General features: G+C 36.7%; 1 long non-coding RNA gene across 1 annotated transcript; it reads right to left on the minus strand.

Annotated features, from left to right (window-relative positions):
* Window positions 1–17,865: 17,865 nt before the first annotated feature.
* Window positions 17,866–23,307, minus strand: LOC138828524 (uncharacterized). Its single transcript, XR_011372296.1, has 3 exons — window positions 23,229–23,307; window positions 20,222–20,513; window positions 17,866–18,129 (listed from the first exon to the last, which is right to left on the minus strand). It is a non-coding gene; the product is annotated as an uncharacterized lncRNA (long non-coding RNA).
* Between the last annotated feature and the right edge of the window lie 3,479 nt (window positions 23,308–26,786).

Here is a 26,786-nt window from a genome sequence, read left to right on the forward strand (position 1 = left end):
AACTATAGCTTAAGATAGGCCAGTGCAAATTTAGCAAACCCTAGTATGAAAAAGATACTAGCTGGGGGTAATGGTGCATGCTTGTAATACAGTTTTCTTAGGAGACAGGGATAAAAACAATCAGAGTCTGACAACAGAGAAACCGCAGATCTAAACAGCTGCATAGATCAACTAGACTTAACAGACATTTACCGAACATTTCACCCAGCAGCATCAGAATACACGTTCTTCTCAGCAGCACATGGGACGTTTTCTAAAATAGACCACATTTTAGGCCACAAAGCAAACTTGTCTAAATTCAGAAACATTGAAGTTATACCTTGCATTCTCTCTGACCACAAGGGAATAAAATTAGAACTCAACACCAAAAGCCACCAAAGAAAGTCCGGTATCACATGGAGGCTGAACAACACACTGCTGAATCATGAGTGGGTCATGGAAGAGATTAGAAAGGAAATTCAAATGTTCATGCTATTCAACAAAAATGAACACACAAATTACCAGCTCCTCTGGGACACAGCAAAGGCAGTACTCAGAGGCAAGTTTATAGCTCTGAGCTCCTACATCAACAAATTGGAGAGATCGGAAACTAATAATTTAATGACACATCTAAACCTCCTTGAAAAAGAGCAGCAAGATAAACCCCAATCCAGTAGACGGAAAGAAATAATCAAAATTAAATCAGAATTAAATGAATTAGAATCCAAAAAAACTATAGAAAGAATCAACAAAACAAAGAGTTGGTTCTTCGAAAAACTTAACAAAATTGACAGACCCTTAGCAAACCTTATCAGAAAAAGGAGAGAACACACCCAAATTAATAAACTCAGAGATGAGAATGGAAACATCACCACGGAAACAACCAAGATTCAGAACATTATAAGGGAATACTTCTCAAAACTTTATGCTAATAAGTTTGAGAACTTGACAGAAATGGACCTTTTCCTAGCAAATATTGACATGCCAAAACTAAACCAAGATGAGTTAAACCAGCTTAACAGGCCCATATCAAGCATCGAAATAGAAACAGCAATAAGAGACCTCCCAGCTAAGAAAAGTCCAGGACCAGATGGTTTTACAGCGGAATTTTACAAGGCCTTCAAAGCAGAGCTCACACCAATACTCCTCCAACTCTTCAATGAAATTGAAAGAGAAAGCTCACTACCGAACACATTCTATGAAGCCATCATAACCCTCATCCCAAAACCAGGCAGGGACTCATCAAAGAAAGAGAACTATAGACCCATTTCTTTGATGAACATTGATGCAAAACTTCTCAACAAAATTTTGGCCAATCGACTTCAACAATTCATCCAAAAAATCATACACCATGATCAAACAGGATTCATTTCAGGGATGCAAAGCTGGTTCAATATACGCAAATCAATTAATATTATTCATCACATCAACAGGAGCAAGAATAAGAACCACATGGTTATCTCAATAGATGCAGAAAAAGCATTTGACAAGATCCAACACCCCTTTATGATGAAGGTTCTGGAAAAATTAGGAATCCATGGAACATTCCTCAATATAATAAAGGCTGTATATGACAAACCTACAGCCAGCATTATACTCAATGGTGAAAAACTAAAGCCATTTCCTCTTAACTCAGGAACAAGACAAGGATGCCCACTCTCTCCACTTCTCTTCAATCTAGTATTAGAATGCCTAGCTACAGCAATAAGACAAGATGCAGACATAAAGGGGATCCAAATAGGGAAAGAAGAAATAAAACTCTTCCTCTTTGCAGATGACATGATCTTGTATTTAAAGAATCCCATAGACTCCACTCCCAAATTACTCAAGCTGATTCAAAACTTTGGCAAAGTAGCAGGTTATAAAATTAACCCCCAAAAATCAATGGCTTTTCTATATGCCAACAATGAGAAAAGTGTGGCTGAAATTAGGAAAGCAACTCCATTTGTAATAGCCCCACAAAAAATAAAATACCTAGGAATTAACTTAACCAAAGAAGTGAAGGACCTCTATGATGAAAACTTTAAAATCTTGAAAAAGGAAATCAACACAGAACTTAAAAAATGGCAAAACCTCCCATGCTCCTGGATTGGCAAGATTAACATCGTGAAAATGGCAATACTTCCCAAGGCTATCTACAAATTCAACGCGATACCTATCAAAATTCCACCCTCATTCTTCAAGGAAATAGAGGAGGCAATCCAAAAATTCATATGGAACAATAAAAGACCCCGAATAGCAAAAACGCTCCTCAACGGAAAGAACACTGCTGGAGGAATATCAATACCAAATTTCAAATTCTACTATAAAGCCATAGTAATCAAAACAGCTTGGTATTGGCATAAGAACAGACCTCAGGACCAATGGAATAGAATTGAAAACCCAGAAATGAACCTACAGACCTATAGCCACCTAATCTTCGATAAGGAAGCTAAAACAATAGAATGGAAGAAAGACAGCCTCTTCAGTAAATGGTGCTGGCAAAATTGGTTAACTACATGTAGAAAACTAAAGCTAGATCCTTATATATCACCCTGCACCAGAATCAACTCCAAATGGATCAAAGACCTTGAACTCAAAGCAGACACTCTGAAAACATTACAGGATGGAATAGGAGAAACCCTAGATCTCCTTGGCTCAGGTCGAAATTTTCTGAATAGAGACCCGGAAGCACAACAAATCAAAGAAAGGTTGGACAAATGGGATTGCATAAGATTGCAGAGCTTCTGCAGGGCAAATGACATAGCTGGCAAGATCAATAGAAAACCCACCGATTGGGAGAAGATCTTTACTAGCCATACAACGGACAAGGGTCTCATATCTAAAATATACTTGGAACTCAAAAAATTAAACCACCCAACAACAAATCCTCAAAGAAACAACTGCCCAATAAATAAGTGGGCGAAAGACTTAAAGAGAAGCTTCTCTGAAGAAGAAAGAAGGATGGCCAATAGACACATGAAGAAATGTTCAACATCCCTAGCCATAAAAGAAATGCAAATCAAAACAACATTGAGATATCACCTCACTCCAGTTAGAACAGCAAAAATCAAGAACTCCAATAACAACAGATGCTGGAGGGGATGTGGACAGAAAGGAACCCTACTTCATTGTTGGTGGGAATGTAAACTTGTTCAACCACTTTGGAAAGCAGTATGGAGGTTCCTCAAAAGACTTCACATAGATCTCCCCTATGATCCAGCAATCCCACTTTTGGGCATTTACCCAAATGTTTACAAACAAGACCACACTAAAGCTACCAGCACAACTATGTTTATTGCAGCATTACTTACCATAGCTAAGATATGGAACCAACCCAGATGCCCCTCAGTAGATGAATGGATCAAGAAAATGTGGTATATATACACAATGGAATTCTATGCCTCCATCAGAAAGAATGACATTTCCCCATTTGTTAGGAAATGGAAAGGTTTGGAAAAAATTATATTAAGTGAAGTAAGCCAGGCCCAAAGAAGCATAGGTCCCATGGTTTCCCTTATTTGCAATATCTAGTATAGGTATGAGTCAAGCGGAAAAGGTCAGATAATGTGATGCTAGGAAAATGAACCCTTAAATATGTATTTTAATGTTTTCGTTTCTTTCATGCATGTATTTCTAATGCATTTATAAGATTATTTCTTTGTTGCTTTGTATGTCCCTCCCCCACAGTGTAACCCCCGTTTTCACTATATTTGATGTCAGTATAACATGTGGAGTAGATGGGGACAAACAAGTCGTTTAAGGATTCAGGTGGACCTGTTGCAACAATGAGAAGTACAAAATGTCATGTCAAAACCAGCTTTACAATGCCGGTGTGGGGGGGGGGGAGGGGGGTATAATTGGGTGGGGGGAGGGGGGTAAAATTGGGTGGGGGGAGGGGGGAGGCGGGGAAGGGAAGTGAAGGGTAAACAAAGGAGGAGGCTGCAATGCTTGGTAAGAAATGTATCCATTATCCTGCCCATGTAATTGTAGCCCCTTTGTACAGTATGTTCTCAAATAAAATAAAATACAATTAAAAAAAAAAAAAAAAAAAAAAAAAAAAAAAAAAACAATCAGAGTCTGAGACAAACTCTTTATTGGTTAAAAGTGTGGAACTCCATCTGAAAACCTAAACTAAAATAGTAAAAATAGTAAAGGCAATGCTCAAGGTGTAGAATACTTTCCTAGCAAGTATGAGATCCTGAGTTCAAAATTCCAGTCTTATAAAAAAAAAACAAGAGATACTGTCAATATTCTTGTTGTCTGTTTCCTAAGTATTTAGCCAATTAAAGCTCTATATTTCAAAGAGAATGGAAAATAAAAAGTTCTAAATTCCATCTTTTATCCAAAGCAGTCTGTTTGCCTATCTATGCCTTTTATAAGTAAGTTGTTGCTATCTGCTTGGTGGATGGTGTTTAGCTCCCTGAATTCAATAGAGGACTTATCTTTTCTTTGAATTCCCTCTTTCTAATAGGCTTCATTTCCTGTTGGTAGCGTAGTGAAAAATATTGTCATTGCACAGAGAAGCCTTGGGTTTTCCCCTGGGCTATTTTTTTTTCCTGGAGGTTCGGCACTGTTCACACCGGAAATGACTTGCAAACAGTGGAGAGGGACCCATAGGAAACCACAGTCATCCTTTTGACTAATAAGATGATGGTAGGACCAAACATAAAATGCCTCTTTTCCCTGTGGAAATGCAGGCTTCCTGATGGGATTTCTACTTTGCTTCTTCAGCAGTGTGAGATGACCCAGGGAAAGACTTAATAAGTAGATGTCAACCCTTGAGTAAGCAGGGGAAAAATGATGAATGGACCACAAGACAATCCTATCTGAGCATAGTGTGCCGATGCACTTTGCATTAGGGTTTTTCTTTCTTTTTTTTCTCTTTCTGTGTTAAACATCGTCAGGGATTCCCAAGTAGTTTCCGCCTGAGGCTATTACATCTAATAATTGAGACTGATGAAAGGTCATGCTACTTTTACAGCTTAGCTGTAGCAAACCATACATCACTTGGCTTCTGTCAAAGAAAATATTATACAGTTCCTTGGCAAAAGGTTTGATCCTGAACCTTTTCCACCCCCCCCCACTCTCTACAATGCATTGGCTTAGGTTTACCTATAAATTTCACATGTAAAATGTTCCACAAAATTTCCCAGTACTAGAATGAGATCATTTAGGTCTAAAGCAAATGTTTCAGGGTCATTAGGAAAGTAATTACGTGAAATGATTGGCACATTGTTACCCAAGGGGAAGAGTTACAGACAGCCTTGTTTGTTTGAATACAACACAGATCTCTTGTGAAAGGCTGTGTATTGTACTAAAAAGGGAAAAGTGTTCTAAGAGGAAAATCAACTGTGTTGTTTTGCTAGTGATTTTCTTTTGCTAGCTATGCCTAACATATTGGTTGTTTCTTAGGCTTTGTTTTCAGGCTGGTGTTCTACTATTAGTGCCTTGAAATGCCTTTTTTAATTAGCAAAATAATTTAATTTTTTGGAAGGATGAATCAATGGAAATCATATTTTATTAAAGAAAACATCACATATTAAAACTTGAGAATTCTATCCAAAGAAGTATTCAGAAGAAAATTCATAGTTCCAAATTCTATATAATGTACCCAGACAGAAAAGTAGAAGATGAAAACTATAGCCGAAGAATTTCCCCAGTCTTAAAAATAACAAAGAAAAATATTCATAAGGGTTATAAAAGTTTCAGAAAGAGAAATATTGTTTAGCAAGTCCTAGAATTATTGTCTTATAAAACATTTCATAGAGTTATCCAATTAATTTATACATGTTATAGGTTAAAAAAATTAACTAGCCTGACCTACAATGCTATCATGAAAGTGTCCAGCACCTGCTATTATGTGAACTAGATGGACCTGGAATTAATCCTAGAGAAACCACAACACAGCTTGGTAAACAGAGGAAAGACAAAATAACAAAGACATATAAAAAGCTACGTTAAGAATAAAGAACCTTAGGAAGCAGGGGAAGAGCTTCAGTGTATTTGCCCCCTGGGTGAGTGAGAGGCTAACCATTAGAGGAAATAATTCATTTCTACTTTTGCCTTTTTGTGCATCATGTTGACAAAATGAATGTGTGCTCCTTGGCAATGCAGTATTACCAGGACAGTCCAGGCTACTAACACTGCCAAACATGAAGCAAGCAATCGATGGATCAAACAGCCCTTCATCCTTCTTTTCTACAAACCTGTCCTTTCAAATTCCCCACACTGGATTTATAAACTGAAAATGGAGTTTCTTCTCAAAGTCCTAATTCAAAATACTGGTAGATCACGCCTGTAATCCTAGTTAGTCAGGAGGCTGAGATCTGCCAGGGCAAAAAAGTCCATGAGTCTCTTATCTCCAGTTAACCACCAAAAATGCTGGAAGTGGAGTGGCTCAAGTGGTAGAATGCCAACCTTGAGCAAAGAAGCTCAAGGACAGGGCCCAAGTTCAACTCCTGGCGCAAGGACTGGACCTAAGTTCAAGTACTGGCACAAACAAATAGATAAAGGAGTTTAATAGGGACTTTTGACTTGTGTCATGATTTAAACAAATCTGTGAGGCTTAAGTTTCTCTGTCCTGGAAAGTTTCTTTCCGTTTTCCATAAGCACAGTGGGGAAACATATCAAGGATCTGGCTTAACTACGTACCCCAAATGCACATTGTGAGAAGAGAACCTGATTCTATCAAATTTAATAGACACCTGTGAAGAACAAGCATATGAAAAAGAAAGGCATATACTTGAATATCAATATCATGGAGCAGAATTGTTGGAATAGGTCTACCAAGAAATCTGACAAATATACACACAAAGATGAGTACATAGATTATGCACATTAAAAAAATCTATGTTCTCTAGATGATTCAATTAAGAGTAAAATGTATCTATGTAATGATTGCATATATTTGAGAGTTCCACCTGCCTCAGGAAGGTATAATAGTAAAATATTTTTTAAAATTATCAAAAAACAATTGCCTATCAGCTATAGATACAAGTGAAGTATTTCTGTAACAGGGAACATAAAAATGGAATTTAAAGTTCCAAGTAGACTAGATGTCTGGAGTGATTCATGTGTACACTATTATGTAATAGTGTACACTGCAGCAGCCCCCATTCTTTAAATCTGAGGGCTGAAGAGTCCATCTCCTTGAGAAGTTTGAAAAACAAGCTAGATCCAGCTAGAACCTGGAGCTGAGCCATGGTTATAATTATATACCAGGGGAGTCAAAGAAACAGATATTACCTAGCAACCAGAAGCTCAGGTCAAGCTGCCCTTGGGTTCAGGGAGTTGATCAACATTGTTTTCAGTATTGCCATGGGAAAGATTCAACGAGCTAGTGTAACATCTAGCACTAGACTCTTATCTTTACTCAGACCATTTATTCTACTACAAGCAACTCTTAAACACTGCTACAGGAGAAGACTAGAAAGTGAGGTTGGAAGGGAAAGGGAAGGAAGATGTCTGTTCAATATTAGTCTACAACCAAAAGTATTAAAACACAGAGAGTAAATGAATACTCATCACAACAACCAACAACTGGATGATTAATTCCTTCCCCAAAAAATGAAGTGAATAGAGTGTGTGGAAATGATTTTAAAATGAGTTGGTTTAAGCCTTATAATGAACAAAGAGCCAAATACTACATAGTAAAAAACAAGAGGTTATAAAGCAAAAAGGGTAGATACGAGATGATCAGCGGACATTAAAGTTAGAAAGCTTAGAAGTGAAAAAAACTCTGAATTTAAGATTAAATCTCTGTACATGGAATGCTTTTTAGATGTCAGTAAAACATATTTGCTGAATGGGATGGTAGTAATAAAGAATTCACCAACAAGTAGAAGAAATAAAGCAAAAATGCTTACTAATGCTTTTATTCTTGGGGTTAAATAAATCTTTGTACACTGCAGAATATTTAGCAACATTTCTCATCTTTAGCTACAAAAAGACATCAGTGCCCTCCCCTAGAGTTAAATAATGTCCTGAGAATTTGTCCCGTGCCTAGGAGAGAATTTCTCTCCCATTTAGAACCCTTAAAATAAAGAGATAAAAGCAGTTTTTAAGCCAGATAAAAGATAAGGTAATGAAATGAGAAGCTTAGGTATAGTTTCATCAGAAGATTCTAGAAGAAAAGGTGAATGAGAAATGTGGGCAGATATTTTCTGAAATTAAAGAAAATATAGATGCTTAGACGGAAATAACACTGAATGCACATAGATACAATTGCATGTCAGTTTAAACTGCATCAGGATAAGCCATAGATCATTGGATATACAGTTAAAGAGAAAATTAATATGGAGAGAAAATTCATTGTATAAAACACTTAACAGTCCATTGCTGCAGACTTTTCATTAATAAAATTTTAAAGAATCAAAGGCACTAAGCCTAAAAGTCTAATCCTACTAAACCATAATTCGAGTGTTAGCGAAAAAAGAATTTCCAATTTAAAATAAAGATTTTAAAATCTGACTACACTATTTTGAAAGCAATTTAAATAATGTAATCCAATTTAAATAAGAGATTACTTAAGACAATTCTAGGTTAAAAAATACGAGTCTCTTATTTACCAGTAACAATAAGTAGAAAATACAGTATAAACAATTATAAGAGAGTGGGAAGACAACGTAAGAGAAGGGAGAAATTATAGTAAAAAATTCAATATTATCCTACAAAATTTAAGCAAGGGAAGGGAAGGGGTGGGCTGGGAGGGATAGGTGAAAATATTGAAAGCATTAACACTGATATAGATGCACTGTACTCATAAACTTCTTGGTTGAATGGCAGCTCCTTTATACAACTATGTAAAGATAAAATGATTAACAATAATTTTTATTTCTTTATAATGTTTATGTTCAAACACGTTTCCCTTTGGTTTATTGGGTTGGTTGTTCAGTATGTGATTGTCTTCTAGGAATCTTTTGATTTTTATTGATATTTATTTCTTTAATATATTTTGGTTATCAGCCCTAAGTCAATCAGTCATCTATGTGTTTCTCACAATCTACAGATTACCCATTCATTTACTTAATCTTGTCTTTGGCTGGTTGGATGTTATTAACTTTCATGAAGTATAGCTTATAAAGTTTTCTTTCATAGATATTACTTTCTGTGCTATTTGAAAGAAAACTTCCTATTATGAGTTCACAGGAAACACATTTGTTTTCCTTTAAAGGCTTTAGCTTTTGTTGGACCCCTGGGCCTATTTCAATTTAGTGTTTGTATATGGTGTGATTTCGAGATCAAGAGTAATTTTAATTTGTGTGTCTAATTGTTGCACAGATCTTTCTTTCTTTATTGGATTTCTTTTCTGTGTTGGTAATCAACAGCTTATAATTTGGACTATATACAGAATAGAATTTAAAGTTAGTAGTTGAAACAAATCTATGAAAAAGAAATCGGAAAGAAGATTATTAACATAATATAAATATTTCTTACTACTTAAAAGTCACAGGGGAAAGTGGATAAAAGTTAGATAAGTCATATCACATGCATTTAATAAACACTAATATGTCTATCTTACTTAAATGCTTTAAGTATCATTTTACATATTTGAAAATGGCTGGAATTTTAAGTGATTATATTAAATCTTAGTTGAATATATATTTTGGGGTAACAAATGGGCAAGGTCTATATGAAAACAATATTACAACACATATATGAAGCTAAAAATATGTTAAAAAGAAGATTTATTCTTCCCTCCAGTGAGGTAGAGAGTCATTTATATATAAGAAGATACAAACTTGTGGATGAAGGCGTATGGGAAGGAAAAAATTGGGAGAAAATGAGGGAAGAGGTGACACTGTTTAAAAAGAAATGTACTCATGATCTGACCTATGTCACTTTAACCCATCTGTACAACATCTTTATAATAAAAATAAATTAAAGGAAAAGATTCAGATATTTATTTTAGCTATTTGGAAATTAAAATATATGACAAATAGAGGAATTTTTTGTCAAAGTGGCACATAAATTTATTTCTAATAGTATTCTACCATTCAAAAATCATACTTTGAGAAATTATTCTACAATAATATAGAGAATAATATAGAGAGATGAAATAAGCATGATTAAAACTATATGTGGTTTTCAGAAGTAAGCTTAATGGTAGAATATTTGGTTAGCATGCATGAGACCTGAATCCAAGCCTCAGCATTCAATATTAAAAGTATGTGGACACTGTGTTGAAAACGAACTTTACAACTTTCAGGGAGGCCGGGGAGGGAGGAGTTGGGGTAGTGGGGAGGGAAGGGATGGTAGGGGAAAAACAAAGGAGGAGGTAACAATGCTCGATAGGAAATGTACTCATTACCTTACTCATGTAACTGTATACCCTCTGTACAGTATTTTTACAATAAGAAACATATATATATATAAAGCATGTGGAATGGATTCCTCCACTTTCTCAGATATGATATTTATACCACCTGGCTGAAAAAATATACCAGAAAGAATTATTTTGGATATTATCTATTGTTCATTTAATTTTTGCTTATCTGGAGAATAAGGCTTAAGTAAATTTTATTATCTTCTTCCTACCTGTTTTCTTTTGTATTTTATAAAGAGTATTCTTAAAGTCAAACACAATAAACATTCTTTAAAAGCATAAGGATTTAAGAAACAACAAAATCTGCAATAATATCATCTTTTTTTTTTTTTGTCTGTCGTGGGGCTTGAACTCTGGACCTGGGCACTGTCCCTCAGCTCTTCAGCTCAAGGCTAGCACTCCACCACTTGACCCACAGCGCCACTTCTGGTTTTCTGATGGTTTATTGGAGATAAGAGTTTCACAGACTTTCCTGCCTGAGCTGGCTCTGAACCATGATTCTCAGATCTCAGCCTCCTGTGTAGCTAGGATTACAGGCATGAGCCACTAGCACCTGGCTAAGAACATCATCTTAGTTCAGTTTATTTTTAACAAGGTAGACTAGATGACTTGTAGATGATAGATGTTTCTTATGGTCTAGAAGTTGGATATCTAAAATCAGAGTGCCAGCATCAGAGGAGTCTCATGAGAGACCTTTTTTGAGTTGAAAGTACATCTTTTTATTGTATCCCCACATTGTGGAAAGAACCAGCAAGCTTTCTGACCTCTTTCTACATGGACTCTGATCTTATATATAAGGCTTCCATTTGCATGACCTCATTACTTTTCAGCCAGCCCTACCCTCAACTACTATCAACATGAATTTTATGGAAACAAATATTTTTGTCCTTGCAAATATATCTCCTCAAAAACTCCATGAAAATATAATTGTCATTGTTTGAAGGAATTATCTTTCACCAAAAATAGAAAGGCCCAGCACTATAAGGCTAAGCAAGGGAGAACAGAGTTTGGCACATTAAGATCTTAACTCTTTGTCTGGGCTTTTTCTATTCTTCAACATTGTACCTTTGGAAGATTTTCAAATAGCCAGACTCTTCAAACAATTGAATGGTTGTATAAGATAACATTGATTTAACAGTTCTTTATATTCTATTAATTTAAGCATCTACACTGAAGAGCAGAAGCCAAAGATGTTGTGAATATTCAAATGTGATTCATTTTTCAGGTAATAATTATGTATCCAGGCCCTAATTCATGCATTTAGAATATGTATGCCTTTTTTGATCCCCAATTCATATAAGTCATAATGTAAGATTTTGGGTTGGGGGTAGTTCACAGATGAAAACAAGGGTAAAACAAACATACACTTCAACTGACGCCAGGATGATAAGAGTGATAAACTCCTGCAGCCTTTGAGATTGTTCCTGAGATGTCCTGCCTATTCAAAGAGCATCAATCCACTGGTAGAATCTGAAATTTCAGTAGCATCTGTTGCCAAGAATAATATTGTGTATACCATTGGGGAAAATAAGCAACATTTAATTGTCAATTGTTTAGCAGTTGCTTTGGTTATTAATTGCTTACTTGTTTACTTATAATGATCCATAATCAAAATAAACATTTTGCTTTATTTGAATGACTACATAATCCCTAAGTTAGGTGATCCAACTTAGTCAAATTAGTAACCTGGGCAAGTAAATAAGAGAACAGAAGGTATTTGATTAATTATTTCAAAGACTTCTTTGGAACTGGTCTGGCTTCTATCAGATGCTTTTGTGTTATAAAAATCCAATTAACATGGCTGCTTTATAAGAATGAGCATGTACACTAGTGCTACAAAAAAAGAAAACATTCTAGGGAAAAGGCCTACAGTTACCAGTTCACTTGGGAAAAGTAAATAAATTCCAATTTAGTAAAACTCTTCTCACTCCAGGGAAGGTACGAAACCACAGAGGAAACACAAGATTGTGAGGCAAATCAGATTTAATTCCTTCTGTTCAATAAGAGAAAGCTAATTTGATTATAATTTTTAGTGCCTGGATGAAAATAAGAAGATCATGAAGCACAGTCAGGTGCCATTTTCCTCTGGTAGATAATTCCCAGTGAACATGTTACTGCTCGTAATTCTCTAATACAGAAATAAGGAATATATTGGGCCACCTGCCCTGTCATTGCTGTGTGTCAGACAACCTCCAGGCAAAATCTCACGGACGAAGTCTCTGGGGTTTGAACAGTAAGGCCTGACTCACCATGTGGAGAACTTGAAGTTATCTTTATCTTTGGCACAATTGCATGCCCACATGGTTCTAAGTTACTGGCAAAACCCCAACAAGTGAACGTCAACACTGATATTCTTTTATATTTTTGTTATATTTTCATATAGAGGGCAGACTGGTTCATTCCTCAGCAACCCCCACCCCCCCCAGAGCAAAACACAGACAGTCTCTTCCCCACCATGGGGCCATACCATCTGTGTGCATGTTGCAGTTTCCCTTGCAGGAATACCAGGTACCAGCAGGGATTTTGGCCAATAAGAAGGACAGGAGAAAGTCTTTCACAGGCTCTCCACAATATGTGAACATATGATCAGTCTAGGATAACACATTTTACTAAAAATATACCAGAGAAATGTTCATGTGATAATAAACAGGGAACCTGAATCAAGGAGGAAATATGCCATGAGCTTCCTAAGTGTATATTTCTATGTGCGTCAGAACAACAGTCTGTCAGTGCTAGATGAGTGGATCAACCCGTGTTTGTTTCTTTATCACAAGTGTCAATGTATATTTAACAGTGTGGGCATGGTGTGTTTGGTCTAAAACCCAAACTGTGAGTTAAACGAGTGAGGGAAAGCCTAAAAGTATTTGCCATAAGGTAGTTGGCTTGTATAAGAGACATCTTTATAATTTTCTACTGTAATTCTCAAACTGATACTCTGACATTCAGAAACTCAAAATTTGGTAGGTCTGAGAGTGAAAGTTTAAGAGAGATAAGATTGTGTCTTGTGTAGTTCTATTCTGCATCATGCAGCCCCTATTCCATATTCCATTTTACAAACATTGACAGAATTTCTCACAATTTTTATAAACATATATATGATATGTATGTATCTGTGCACGTATGCATATGTATGTATATACTATACAGGCTTTGTGGAAATTGGCGTAAAGCACACACAAAAATGATTTGCGCATATGCTTTAATGTTTCATGTTATTGCAGGATCGCTGGATACTGGAAACCGATTTTCAAACTTTAATTTTTACCTTACTTTAAGCCATCTACCATTCACTGTGCTTTTTCATTTGATCAGCTGAGGTGTACTCTTTCCTTATCCCTTATTTCTACTTCTGTTTCCTGGAAGAGGCATGGGAATGGGAAGTTGGATGTCTTTGTAGCTCTGTCACATTAACATGTGTAGGTTTGGACTGCACACTGCGACAGTGAATCCAAATTCTGAGCCAACAGTTGGTGCGGCCATTTCTATTCTTGCACTGGTCTAGAGATTCTGAACGCAGATGGTCTATCCTCCTTCCTTCCATTGCTGGGAGCCAATGAAATGTAGTAGAGGAGACAGTGCAAGGAATCGCAACTTTGAGCCTCCCCTCCAGTATTTGTGAGTCACTGGTGAATATATCGTATACTTCCCTTAAAAAATTAGGATGTAATGCATATGCCACTGCATTATTGCTCATGCATATGTGGCCCATGCTATTCCTCATTCGAATCTGTCTGACCATTCAACACACACATTTACTGCCCTTCAAAACATTGTTTTAAGTACAGATTGAGAATAATATGGTGGTCTTATGGCTGGTACAGGTGATGGCCAGGAATATGGCACACAATTTGGTGACCTTGGTTGCTCTCTTTTACCAGGTGGTCAATCAGAACAAGCCACTTGAAGTGGTCCTAATCAGAGGAATAATGGCATCATGTGTGTCCTGATTGTGGGCAGTTCTGAGATCTAAAGATGTATTGGATTGTAAGCTGACACATTCTTATTTACACATAAATATTATTGTTATGACTCTCCATCAATGAAGATGTAAAGTATAGTTATAACTCAGGATCCATGAGATTTGTTTTCAGGAATCTCTCTGGGTCACCCAGTAAATGCTGATGCCTCTTATATAAAGTTCTGTAGTATATGTGTGGAACCTATATCAATCCTCCTGTGTTTTTAAGATAATCTCTAGATTATAATACTTGATGTAAACACACTATGTAAATACCTGATTTAATCTTCTACTCTGGAACAACAAGACAAGAACATGTCGGATACAATTGTTTTGTTCAGATATTTTCAAACTATAGTTGGCTGATTCCTTGGCTTATGAACTGGTGGATCCAAAGGGCTGATGGAATTTCTGTGAGCCTGGTCACCCTGCTTTCTCACATATTTCTCTAGCATTATCCAGAGAATATGGAACCCTTGCACGTATACCCTCAGATTACGATTTTTATCTGTCACCGTTGTCTAAGTGTGCTGCTTGAATGTCGACCTTACCACATTTATTGCATGTGTCTTAGTCAGAGCTTGTTTCTCCACTGATGGTTAGGTACTCAACAACAAGGAACTATGTATTATTTTAAGAATATTAGCATTAGGAAGAAAGTCATTTATTCTTTGGCTTTCCTTTATAAAACTGTGTTCTTAATCTAAAAGCTAGGATATGCCTAGGTGTGTGTATTTTTGAGTAATCTCCAAATGTGTGCACACTTGGTAACTGATTTGTTTAAGAAAAACATCTAAAATTTTATTAACTTCCTAGGTTGCCTTTAGCTCTCATCAGATGGTGAACTACTGAGAGAAAACCATTATGGGTTTATGTTCTATGAAGCTCATATTTAAAGAATTTCTAAACCTTTAAAATGAACATTGTATCAGAATACTCAGGCATTAGATATTTACCTCTTCGGTTCTATTTAATGTCTTCAGTTTATCGTTTGTCTTCAACCCAAAAACACTCAAGCACTGACTGTGACTATTACTTCTAAAATATCTACCCAAGAGGCTATAATGTGGTTAATCAGATTCCTTCAACAGATCATTTGGTTCCCACATCAGCATATAATCAATCATACCTATTGAGAGATAATCAATTACCATTATATTTAGAAAATCAAGTTGACTGCAACTCATTATTTATCTGACTGAGAAAGTAGATGTCATCTGAGAAACTTTCCTCAGCTTCTCCTCAGAAAGACTTGGCCATGTGAGGCAAAGGACTTTACAGGAGTTTCACTGATTTATAGCATGTGTAGTATTTTATTGATTTCCTATTTGAATGTATTTGGCCTTTACTCATATATTTTAACCTATAGATGAGTGAAAAAATTGACTTAAAAAAGACAGTCAAATGTAGTCATTTCTATTATTTGTTTGGCATTTATTAGAGTAAAACATGGGTTGATACAATAGAAGACAAAAAGAAAATTATGCAAAATAATACAAATTTATTTCATGTTTCTGGGCAGCTCATTGCTCTCAACAGGTAGCTGTCAACAGGGCCTTCCAATGGACTTCTTCTCATGTTCAGCTAACACATAGAGAAGCAAGTAGCCAGTGCACAGCAACTGTTTGCTAAGAAAGTGATGTGGAATTTTCATGTTTCCCCTTTGCTCTTAACTCAGTTGGTTAACACACGAGGATCTGGCCATATTTAAGCATCCCAAAGTAGGAAGACATGGTGTACTTGAACGGCTGTGCTTTATAGATACCAAGTTGCACAAGAACATAAAGAATTAGTACTTAGATGCACACTTTCCAAGTGGACAGAACCCTGTGCTTTTGTCATTCTCTTTGTTCTGGAGACATAGCATCTTGATTCCTGTTACGTCCACAGGAGTGTCTTCCTCCTGGAGGAATGTGAAAGATGGCAAGTAATAGAGCCCAGCTTTCTATTTCAGCAGGATAGACAAGACAGTAGTGAAGCACCAGAGATAAGTAAGCTCCATTTGGGCAGACAGGTAGTTACAAAAGATCCAGGTACAAGTTATAGAGAGGAGGGTGCTTTGACAGCAAGGAGTAGGGATGAAGGCATAGTGTCGTGACTCGGGCAGATATCTACGGAGCTCCTGCAATTGGCAGGGCAGGCAGAAAGCTGGTCTGGTGGGCTATAGTAGCAGGCAGAAAACTGAGTCTGGAAGATAATGTCTCGTTGCCAGCATCTTGCCTTGTGGTCAGTCAAGAGGGAGGCTCCATTTACTGGAATCCCACTGAGGAAAAACTAAACCTTTGCTTCTAAAGATGATTAATACAGCAAATCATGTAGGTACTTGTTATTTATTTATACTTGTTTATTGTTCTTGGACTCTTAATGCAGTCCCACACACCACCAGCTGTGGATTTGAGGAGCTTCCCCCTGGGAGGGGAAGGAGGGGCTAAGCCACCTTAGTTTCTCCAAAATAACTGATTGCAAATCATTAACTACCTTAGCCTTTTTAACAAAGTGAACAGAAACTCTAATCTTTAGTTACTTTGGAGCAGTCTCCAGTGGTTGCTTTTCAGAGAGGATACAAAGGTCATAAATGAGGAAAAGAGTTAAAGTTCAAAAATTTCTAAAGAGGGGGAAGAAATTTGACAGTCAAGTGTTTAGGAATTTGTTATAAAAAATCAGTGAGGGCCTAGTTTCACTTGGGGTAAATTGAGAAAGCTCTGGAAAAGGATGGTGGCAATGGTTACCCAACAATGTGGTGGGTTTAATGTGACAAAAGTATGCTTAAAATGGTTGAAATTGCAGGTTTTACAGTGCAACTACTTTTACCATAATGAAATAATTTTGTTTTAAAATTTAGGAATTAAGTAGAGGTTGGAAGTAATTTTAATGTTTAAAAACTGTGTGTGCCAATCGCTAATAATGTGCACATACATTTGACAAAATGTATTGTGTGTTACTTTGTACTAGAACATGGGTTTTACTAGACTTGTTAATGTTACCTGTGTCGTACCAGTGTACCCACATCTGAAACCATTTATTGGATCTCAAAATGTTCATTTTTGTTTAGGTAAATACAACAGCAATAAAAACAAAGTTACATAAACTAAAGCGTTAACATCAATTCATACAATTTTGACAATCAGAGGAAAAACAAAACTCAGCCCTAACCTAGTGCCCCTCCCACACCACCCACAACTTCCTGCCCCCTCCCCTCCAGCAGTGAAACCACCCATATGAGACTTCCGAAGAAGAATGGAGCTTCTATCTGGACTTTCCTCTCTCCCTTTTTTTGCTGGCTTATGGCAGAGGAAACCAGCTCTCCAGTTGTAAGCTGCCCAATGGAGAGGTCTAAGTGGCCTCTAGCTAATGTCTGCCATCAGCCAATCAGTAACCAAAAGATGAAGCAAACAAGGCAATCCTCCCAGCTGCCCCACTCATATCTAGAAAGACTTTGAGGTTAGCATCCAATTGAGTCACACCCATATTCCTGACTCAGAGACAACAAGGTTATTTTAAGTAAATAGATTTAATAATTAACTAATCCATATAGGTTCAGTGCACAGCAATGCACCCGATGCAGTGTCAGGTGATAGACCCTCTGTTTATCAGGAATGTACAAAAAGCAAAGGCTGAAAGTCCCTCATATCCAGGGTAATCTATGGAGCAGGGTGGTGGCTGAAAGCAAGTAGCTCCCCAGCATGTATTTTCTAGGCTCAGTTGTACCTCTTCTCATCCCTAAGTGCCCATTTGACTAGTTCCTAACCTGCGCTCATGTGAGGCACTCCCAGACAGATGAGCCAGCTTTTACTTCTCTGCTGTGCTGAGTCTTGCATGAAGAGCAACGTTGACTCACTCGGATCAGAAACCTTTGATGTGGATGGCCAAAAACAGATCATCTGTGCTAGACAAGAAATAAATATTTGATAGGCCAAATCACTGGGCTTATGGGGATTATCTATCTATCTATCTATCTATCTATCTATCTATCTATCTATCTATCTATCTATCTACTATACAATATATCCACACACTATATATATATATACATAGATGGTTATCGTAGAGCTCTTGTTACCCTAAATCATACAGAAATGCAAGTGTTTAGCTTAGAGCATTGAGAGGAGATACACGCCTGGTGCAGTGTCCAAAGTGATCAAGGCCTGTGAAAGGTAATGTGAAGTGTTTTCACATTTCAGAACAATATCCATATTCTCCCAGGTAGATGAAGCTTTCAAAATACTACACAGGGAAAGAAAAAAACCATGTGAATGACTGCAATGACATATGGGAAGAGAGAAGGGAAATGCAAAGCTCTGTGATTTTTTTTTTTTTGGCTTTTAATCTTTTTTTTTTTTTTTTTTTTTTTACTAAAATCTCTTGCTGAGCATAGAAGAGTACGCGTAGCATAATATTAGAGCTAATGTGCAGAAAATCAAAAGAAGAGAGTAAGGGTAGGAGTGATTGTGGGGAGAGGAAGAAGGGGAGAGAGGAAGAAAGGGAAAGAAAGAGCCAAAATGTGGAATAAGCAAGGGAAGAGTCATATAGTTTGGGTAAATGCCCCAATATTTTACCAAAATTAGACATTTCATAAACTGTTTCTAAAATCTCCAAAATGAGAGATTTTGACAGAGAATTCATAAAAGAATTGCAGAGAAGTCAATCCATTCCATAAGCAATTCTTTTACACCAAATTTCAAGATTTCCATGTAAGATATTTTTCTAGGGTGCACAACTCTTCAAAAGTTTAAGACCACTTCTCAGAAGTTACTTTGAGTATGTTATTCATAACATTCTGATTTAATTCTCCTCTTTTCATTTTTTTCTTCTTCTTTGAAAACTGCTGTCAAAAGAAATTTTTATAAAATCTGTATGAAGAGTGTTTGATGAATGTGCCCAACGCATCTGAACGGTGCTAGTTTGTCTGCCTCGGTGATGCTATTTGGGATTATTTACTTGGTGCTTTTCTTGGATTTACTCCTTTATTAGAAAACTTAAAGCCATGTTCCCGCAGGCTAGAGCAGGTGACTATGATTGCCTTTTGCTGATGAGGTCCTAGTTCAGTTTCTGAAGGAGCCAGTAGCAACATTAGAGTTAAAATTCACTTTCCTATTCCACTATCCATTTGAACTTTGACATGAATACTTATTTTATATGTAAAAAGACAAATTGATGGATGAAAGAAATGATTGAAATCAGGAAGCTAGTCTTATGTGGTAGATAGACTACATGTAGCAGTTAAGAATGGGATATAATGACCCTTTATTCCCTGTGTAGGGAAGAAATATTCCCTAATTGAATGGAGACTCAGGCCTAGAGGTAACTGGGGCAGGCTGGTGAAGCCTTTGATGGGTTGTGTTTGGATCACAGAATCTCAGAGCAAGAAGGGCCCTGGTGGACTGTTTAGTGAGAACTTTTCTTTCCATTTTATCATTAAGACACTGAAGGATTATATAAGACAAATGACTTATCCTAGTAAGTGCAATCAGCTAATTGGTGGCAAAACCAAACCTTAAAATTTAAGCTTTTTTTTAAAATTTCAGAGCACATTTCCAATTATACAAAATATATTTTATGCAGGCTTCTTTTTTCGGTTTCAGGATTCTTGATTCTTGTCCTGAATACAAGCATGTCCCCTAGTATGGCGGCCTCTCGCCCTGAAGCCTGTATCTTGGACAGGCTCGCTCACATGCAGTATGATTGTGCTTTTGTACCTTGGCCTTCTAATTCTCTAATTTGGTCTATTTCTGTTCCTATTATTATGCTATTTTAAGTCATCCTGGGTAAAACAAAATTTTTTTAGTATTTATTTGCATTTACTAGTGTCCCTTCCTGGCTAGATAAGAGGATAATGAAAAGAAAATGTGGATGTTCCCTCATCCTTCTTGGGCCACAATTACTAAATTTTTTTTTCTGGACAGTTAGGAAGCCCATCTGTTTGGACAATTGTTTTCTTGAGCTCTTACACAGATTGTTCTACAGTTCACCAAACTTACTTTCTATAAGCTTATGTGGACATCACTGAGGAAGATTCAACCTGATGAAGCCTTCGGCGGATCGTCACGGGCCCGTGGACTGTTCTCTGCAGTTCAAGATGGTGATGGAGCCTAGACTGTTTTAGGTCATGACCAGAAATGAAAGGCCAGTAGAATAGCAAGCATAACCCTGGGTGACCCCGGCCTGCTGGATGCAGTACCACATTCCTCTCAAGGTGATCCTGGCTTTTCACTGGCCCAGTTATCATGTGGACAGGAGGTGTTCTCCACCGTGTCAACACTATTCTTAGACCTGAGGCAAAGAGAACACATGAGGTCAAAGAAAGTAGGTTTGGATAAGGGCACTGATTTGAATTCCAAATCTGTCACCAACTCTATTATCATGTAATTAGATCATGCCTTATTCATTTTACATTGTAAGGTGAAAAAAAAATGAAGAAAAATCTATGCTAGAACATTCTACCTAATAAGCCCTGAGGCATAATTCCATAGACTGCATATACAAGTATGGCTTGCATGAAACCTGAAATAATCTGTTATTCCAATTGTAACTTAAAATTAGATAATAAAATCACAGAGATTTAGAAATCCAAGTTCTCCTTGGTAAAGCTACAATCTGACCAGTTTCCCTCTGTAGCTTGTTTGTTATTTCCTCAGTTTCCTGCCTCTTTAACCACACTTAATTTTTGTCTCATTCATTTACTTATTTCATTTCCTCTTTTTTAAAATGGTGGAACACATAGAAAATATTCTCTATATTACAATATGAAGGAATGACATCTGTTTCTAATAATCATCGTGAAACATCAACAAAATTTAGGCCTTTGACATATTTTATTAAGAGAGGTAGTATCATAATTTAGAATGTTTCCTAGAAATAATTAAAGTTAAATAAAAATTTGGAAACAATAAATCAAACTAGTCATATTAACTTGTCTAGAAAATTGTGTTTTGTCGCATACTTTGATCCTACCCTATGAGAGATAGATGAGACAATATTGTAATTAACTTAAAATACCTAATGGACGTTTATCAGTACTGGCATATTTTTAAAATACCAATACAAATCAGAAAATAAAAATATATGTCTGAGTCAAGCAGAAAAGGTCAAATAAGTTGATGTTAGGGGAATGAACCCCAAGATAAATATTCAAATTTTTTTTGTTTTCCTTCCTTGCGATTGTTTCTAATATATTTATAAGATGAATTCTATATTGCTTTGTACGTCCCTCCCCCATGGTATAACCCCTGCTTTCACTGTATTTGATGTTGGTACAATTTGTGGAGAGGAAGGGAAAAAACAAATTGTTTAACTAGGGATACAGGTGGACCCATTGCAACAATGAGATGTACAAGTCGTTAGGTGGAAAAACGAACTTTACAACTTTGGTGGGGGGGAGGACCAGGTGAGGGAAGGGAGGTGGAGGTGATACGGGAAGGGATGGGAAGGGGAAACAAAGAGGAGGCAACAATGCTTGATAAGAAATGTACTCATTATCTTGCCCATGTAATTGTAACTCCTATGTACGGTATTCTCACAATAAAAATAAAAATAAAAATAAAATAAAAATAAAATAAAAAGAGGAGGCTACAATGCTTGATAAGAAATGTACTCACTATCTTGCCCATGTAATTGTAACCCCTCTGTACAGTATTTTCACAATAAAAAAAAGAATAAAGAGAAGAGACTAGGTAGATACAAGAATTCAAATTTATTTCCTTCCTTCCTTCCTTCCTTCCTTCCTTCCTTCCTTCCTTCCTTCCTTCCTTCCTTCATTTTTTGGTTGTGGGGCTTGAACTCAGGGCCTGGGCTCTGTCCCTGAACCTCTTTTTGCTCAAGGCCAGTGCTCTACCACTTGAGACATAGCGCCTCTTCCAATTTTTTGAGTGGTTCACTGGAGATAAGAGTCTCATAGGGACTTTTCTGATGAAGCTGGCTTTGAACCAAGACCCTCAGATCTCAACCTCCTGAGTAGCTAGGATTACAGGTGTGAGCCACTGGTGTCTGGCAAGAATGCAATTTCTAGACTCATAAAAATGGCAAGACTTGAGTTTGGATATCTCAGACACCTTTATTATTTGGGGGAGAATATGTTGGACAGTTACACTCAAAGTAGAGCAATTTATTATCTGCAAGCATGCTAACTGGAGAGGTTTCATAGGTGTCCTGCAAAGATAACATGGTTTATGATAACTTTCAAAGATATGGAGATAGTCTCATTTCCCTGACATTTCAGGCAGGCTCAATGTTCAATTTGTGCTCTTGGCCACTTCAAATAAACTCTTATAAATGGTTTCTAGTTGAATAAACAATAAGATGAATGAAATACATTCTTATATATTTTCATCTTTGATGTGGCTCTAGGGAATAATCTGATTCATAGCATACTGTCTTTGATAATTCTCTGTATTCAGAGTGTTCTGTCATGAATATTAAATGTTACGATATACACAACGAAGAAATATGAAAATTCCAAGGAATAAAAATAACCTAGTAAAATCTTCTATCAAGTGTTGTTTGCTCCTATGAAGGCCATTTTTCTCTTTTCTTCTACTCATAATTTAGTTCTAGTATCTACTCTTCCTTCTCCTGGTTCAGAGCTTAGCTGTAGAAAGCTCTGATTAGAGCTTTAGAGTTGATTCTGATTAGGCTAGGACAGTGCTATTGCAATTGTGGCTGACAATTAGATAATCAAATCACAGTAGTTGGTCATATTATTATTATGAGTGACAAAATCAAAATCATGTTGCATATTAATTAGAGTAAAAAAGTCTCATGGTAGATTTCTTCTTCCTTATTGACATTGAAAATTTGTAGCTTCCAGATACTGAGGAATAATGGGTTCATTTTGACAGTCCCATGTCTTCCTATGTACCTTTTCGTGACCAGGTTGTGACACAGATGATCATAGGCATCTATCTTGCCAACACAACATAAGCTGGTTGAAAGCAGCCCATTGATTGTGTGGATAGATTGAACCTGCCTTTTAAAAATGAGGACACTCACCTGCTAGGTATGCTCTTCTTTCTCCTTACACAGAGATGGGATGGTTTGTTATGCTACTTGGTTTCGGGTTTCAATGTTTTGAATCTCAAAGCATCCTCTATGGTTTAATTACTACACGACATCATAATACAGACATCAATGACATAGTAATAGAATGCTTTATTTAGTTATCAGTTGCTTCTTTTTAAAAGAATGATTCATGCCTTTATGGGGAAGAAGTAAGTATTTTGCTGGAAAAGAGAAATTAATGTCTGAAGATTGAGGAAAAATTCATCACAATATGTGCAAGATTCAAAATTATAACCATCTTGCTAGAAGAGTGTACTCACTTGCGTTTTATGACATTCAGTTTTGGGAACTTTGAACCACAGTAAATCTTTTCTATTGATCCCTTGGTAAGAACTCTAATACCTTCTGAACTGCACACTTCAGATACAAGAATTCACTAGTTTATCTCTCACTGGTGTGAAGATCTCTTATGTCCATGGATTATCCCTGATTAGAAGTGGGATTTGTCTCAGAGCAACTAGCTCAGCACCTAAATATGGAAGAGTTCCACGCTGATAGAGCATAAATGAGTTAATGAATGAAGCTTTTCGGTATTTCATCTCTTGGGTAACAACGGGTGACTTGTGGAAAGCTCACAACCTTGGGAAAGTCTATTCAGAGCACCATGGTCTGCTGCCATCCAGCCACAGATAAGAATCCACAAAGGGGTTGGCTCTACTATTTCTGCTTACTGATTTGACTGCAAGTGCATTTCAAAGAAAATAATTTGGCTATGTCCATACAAAATCAAATGATGCATTATTACTTATTTAGAAGATGTTTCTGGTGATTTATAAAAAGCTAACTTTATTTTGTCACCTCTTTTGAATTATAATACATCATGTATAGATAAGTACATACATAATTTAAATTAATGTTTCATAAAGATACATATATAAGTATATGTATACATTCATGCATATACACATATATACCTATATGTATTCAATATAGTCTATATATGTTTATATACATATGTACACATGTATATATTAATATATATACATATATACATATGTGTGTATCTCTTTACATAAAACATTAACTTAAATTAGTTCCATATTAGAAGTAGGTTTTGTGAATTTAGTGGCTTGATCATCCTTACTTCTAATAAACAACTTCTTTGATCAAGAGATGGTTATTCTTTGTGGTCTCCATTGTCACCTAATATCAGACTGGGAAGACAATGATCATATTTGCTGCAGTCCTCTATTGGCTCTGCCCCTCACTAAATTAGGAAAGCTTTCAATAAGAAATGTAGGGCTTATTATATTATATGTAGGTCTTACTATAGAACACACTCTAATGTGTTCCATAAGGTCAAGATATGCTGACATTTCAATAAATCAGAATGAGAAATGATGAAAATCAAATTTTCTGTAGGATAAAATTGTTTTATATTTACACCCACAACTGAACCTCACCTCAAGCTTTGTTCATCCTCCGCTTCATAATCAGCACCTTGCTATGTCTTCTCCTGACTGCCTTCTAGCCTACCATGCATTGCTGGCAAATACAGCAGCATTTTAGAGTCAGATGTTTGAACTTAAGCTGCAACATTTATTAGAAAATGCTTTATGAAGTTTTTAGAGATAAAGTAGAAATAAGTATTCTATTTTTTGTTATAGATTATAACAATGGTTGTTATTTATTGAATGTTTATTATTTCGAATATGGATCAGTTTTAGATTATCTTCCCAGAAATTGTTACTATTGAGAAGAGCTGTTTAAAAAAAACATTGGAGCAGTGGTACATACCTGTAATCCCAGTGTTGCAGTAGAAATGAGGATTGTGGGAGGAGGAAAACTTGTGAGATGCTATCTGAAAAGTAAGGGCAGGAGGCGTGGCCTAATGGTAGAGTATCTGCCTAGGAAGAAAGAGACCCGGAGTTCAAATACCAGCAATGCACTGCAGTAAATAAATGCATCATTAAATAAACATAAACCAACAGATTCCACTCTCTGAGCCAGATTTTCTAAGAGACAAATCCAGGGGAGATTTATTTTCAAAGAAAGTTGGAGGATACGGGCATAAGACATTAACTATTCACACTAGAATGTATCAATGAAAGTTTCTCATGAGTAACAGAACGGAAGCCATGCCAAAAATGAGGGAAAAGGGTTTACCTACTTGCAGGCTGACAAAGTTAACTTTCCCCAGTCTCATGCCATAGTTGTGAGAAGAGTTAGACTTTCTTCCACCAGCTCTTTAAACCTCAATGTACAGAGTGATGTGACATGGGAAATCCAGTGTTTAATTTCTTCTCAGGAGATGTACGGTAGAACCCAGACCTTTGCTTCAGAGGGAGACGTGATCTAAGCTGTTCGTTCTACCAGTGCCCTTGGAAAGATCCTCTGGAACAAGGGCTGTCTAGGCCTAATTCACAAGGACTGTACAGACTGTCTTTCAACAACCCATGTACTGTGATATTTCAAGATAGATGAGTAGCTTAAATAAAGTTCCAGTGAAATAACAATACAGGAAACCGAAAGACAACATCGACCAATTCCTGAACCTTTTTAAAGCTTCAGATAACTGAATTTGGACCCTATTACTATCTATCTATTCTGATAGACCCAACGTTAGTAAGGTCCTGGTGAACTACCTTAAAACAGATTCATTAATACTTAAGGTACAAATGTGAAAAAGGAAGTAGGTAACTGGAGGAGGTGTTGGGGGTGACAGTGGAAGAGGTAGCTAATCACCCTGTCTTCTGCTCGTAAACTGATATGCTGAATCAAAAGCTTGGTGTACCAACTTGAAGATTAAAAATGCTTGGAAAAGAAAGTCCATTACCAAAAATGACTATCTTTGTGTGTAGGTGTCAGGGATATATAGAGCTCCAGCAACTGTCTCACAATTATACACAGCACATACAACATGCCGTGGGGTTAAATTACACCAGGTGTGTTTCAGAAACAAAAGGATGCATGATGGGAAGAGATCAGAACTTGAAGAACACGGATCGAAATACATCATTACAAAGTTTAAGCTATTCAACTAACTTTGGAAAAGAATGATCTCTAACCAGCCCCATTAGGAAAAGTAGAAGACAAAGTTTGTGTTATGAAATTTCCCTCTCTGTTCCTTTTTATTTTCCCCCAGTGGGGCACAAAATAAAATCACACACAGTCTAGTCATTGTCCTGTCTAATTTTCTAAATAAGAGTGTTTACATAGAAACGTAAATGCTTCTGTTATGTTTCATTGGTAACTTTCTTTTTCATCTCTGTTTATTTCACATTTTCTTATCTTGTCGCTATTCAGTTCCAAAAGTATTACAAATACACAGTAATACATCCCATCTGGAGCATCCCTCTGAAGGGAAGGGAAGGATAGGAGACCCGGAGGCCAGATGAATTCCATCCACCAGCTGTAATGCTTTTCCCCCTCCAACGAGGACTGTGAGAAATGGCAGGTCGCTTTAGATCTATTGACTGCCTTTCACCCCCTGCCTTTTCCACAATCAAAGGGCTACTCAGACTTGGAGAGATTTCCTAGATGATTGAG

This window comes from Dipodomys merriami, unplaced genomic scaffold, assembly GCF_024711535.1.
Source record: "Dipodomys merriami isolate MVZ:Mamm:240054 unplaced genomic scaffold, mDipMer1.0.p SCAF_1, whole genome shotgun sequence".
Lineage (NCBI taxonomy): Eukaryota > Metazoa > Chordata > Mammalia > Rodentia > Heteromyidae > Dipodomys > Dipodomys merriami.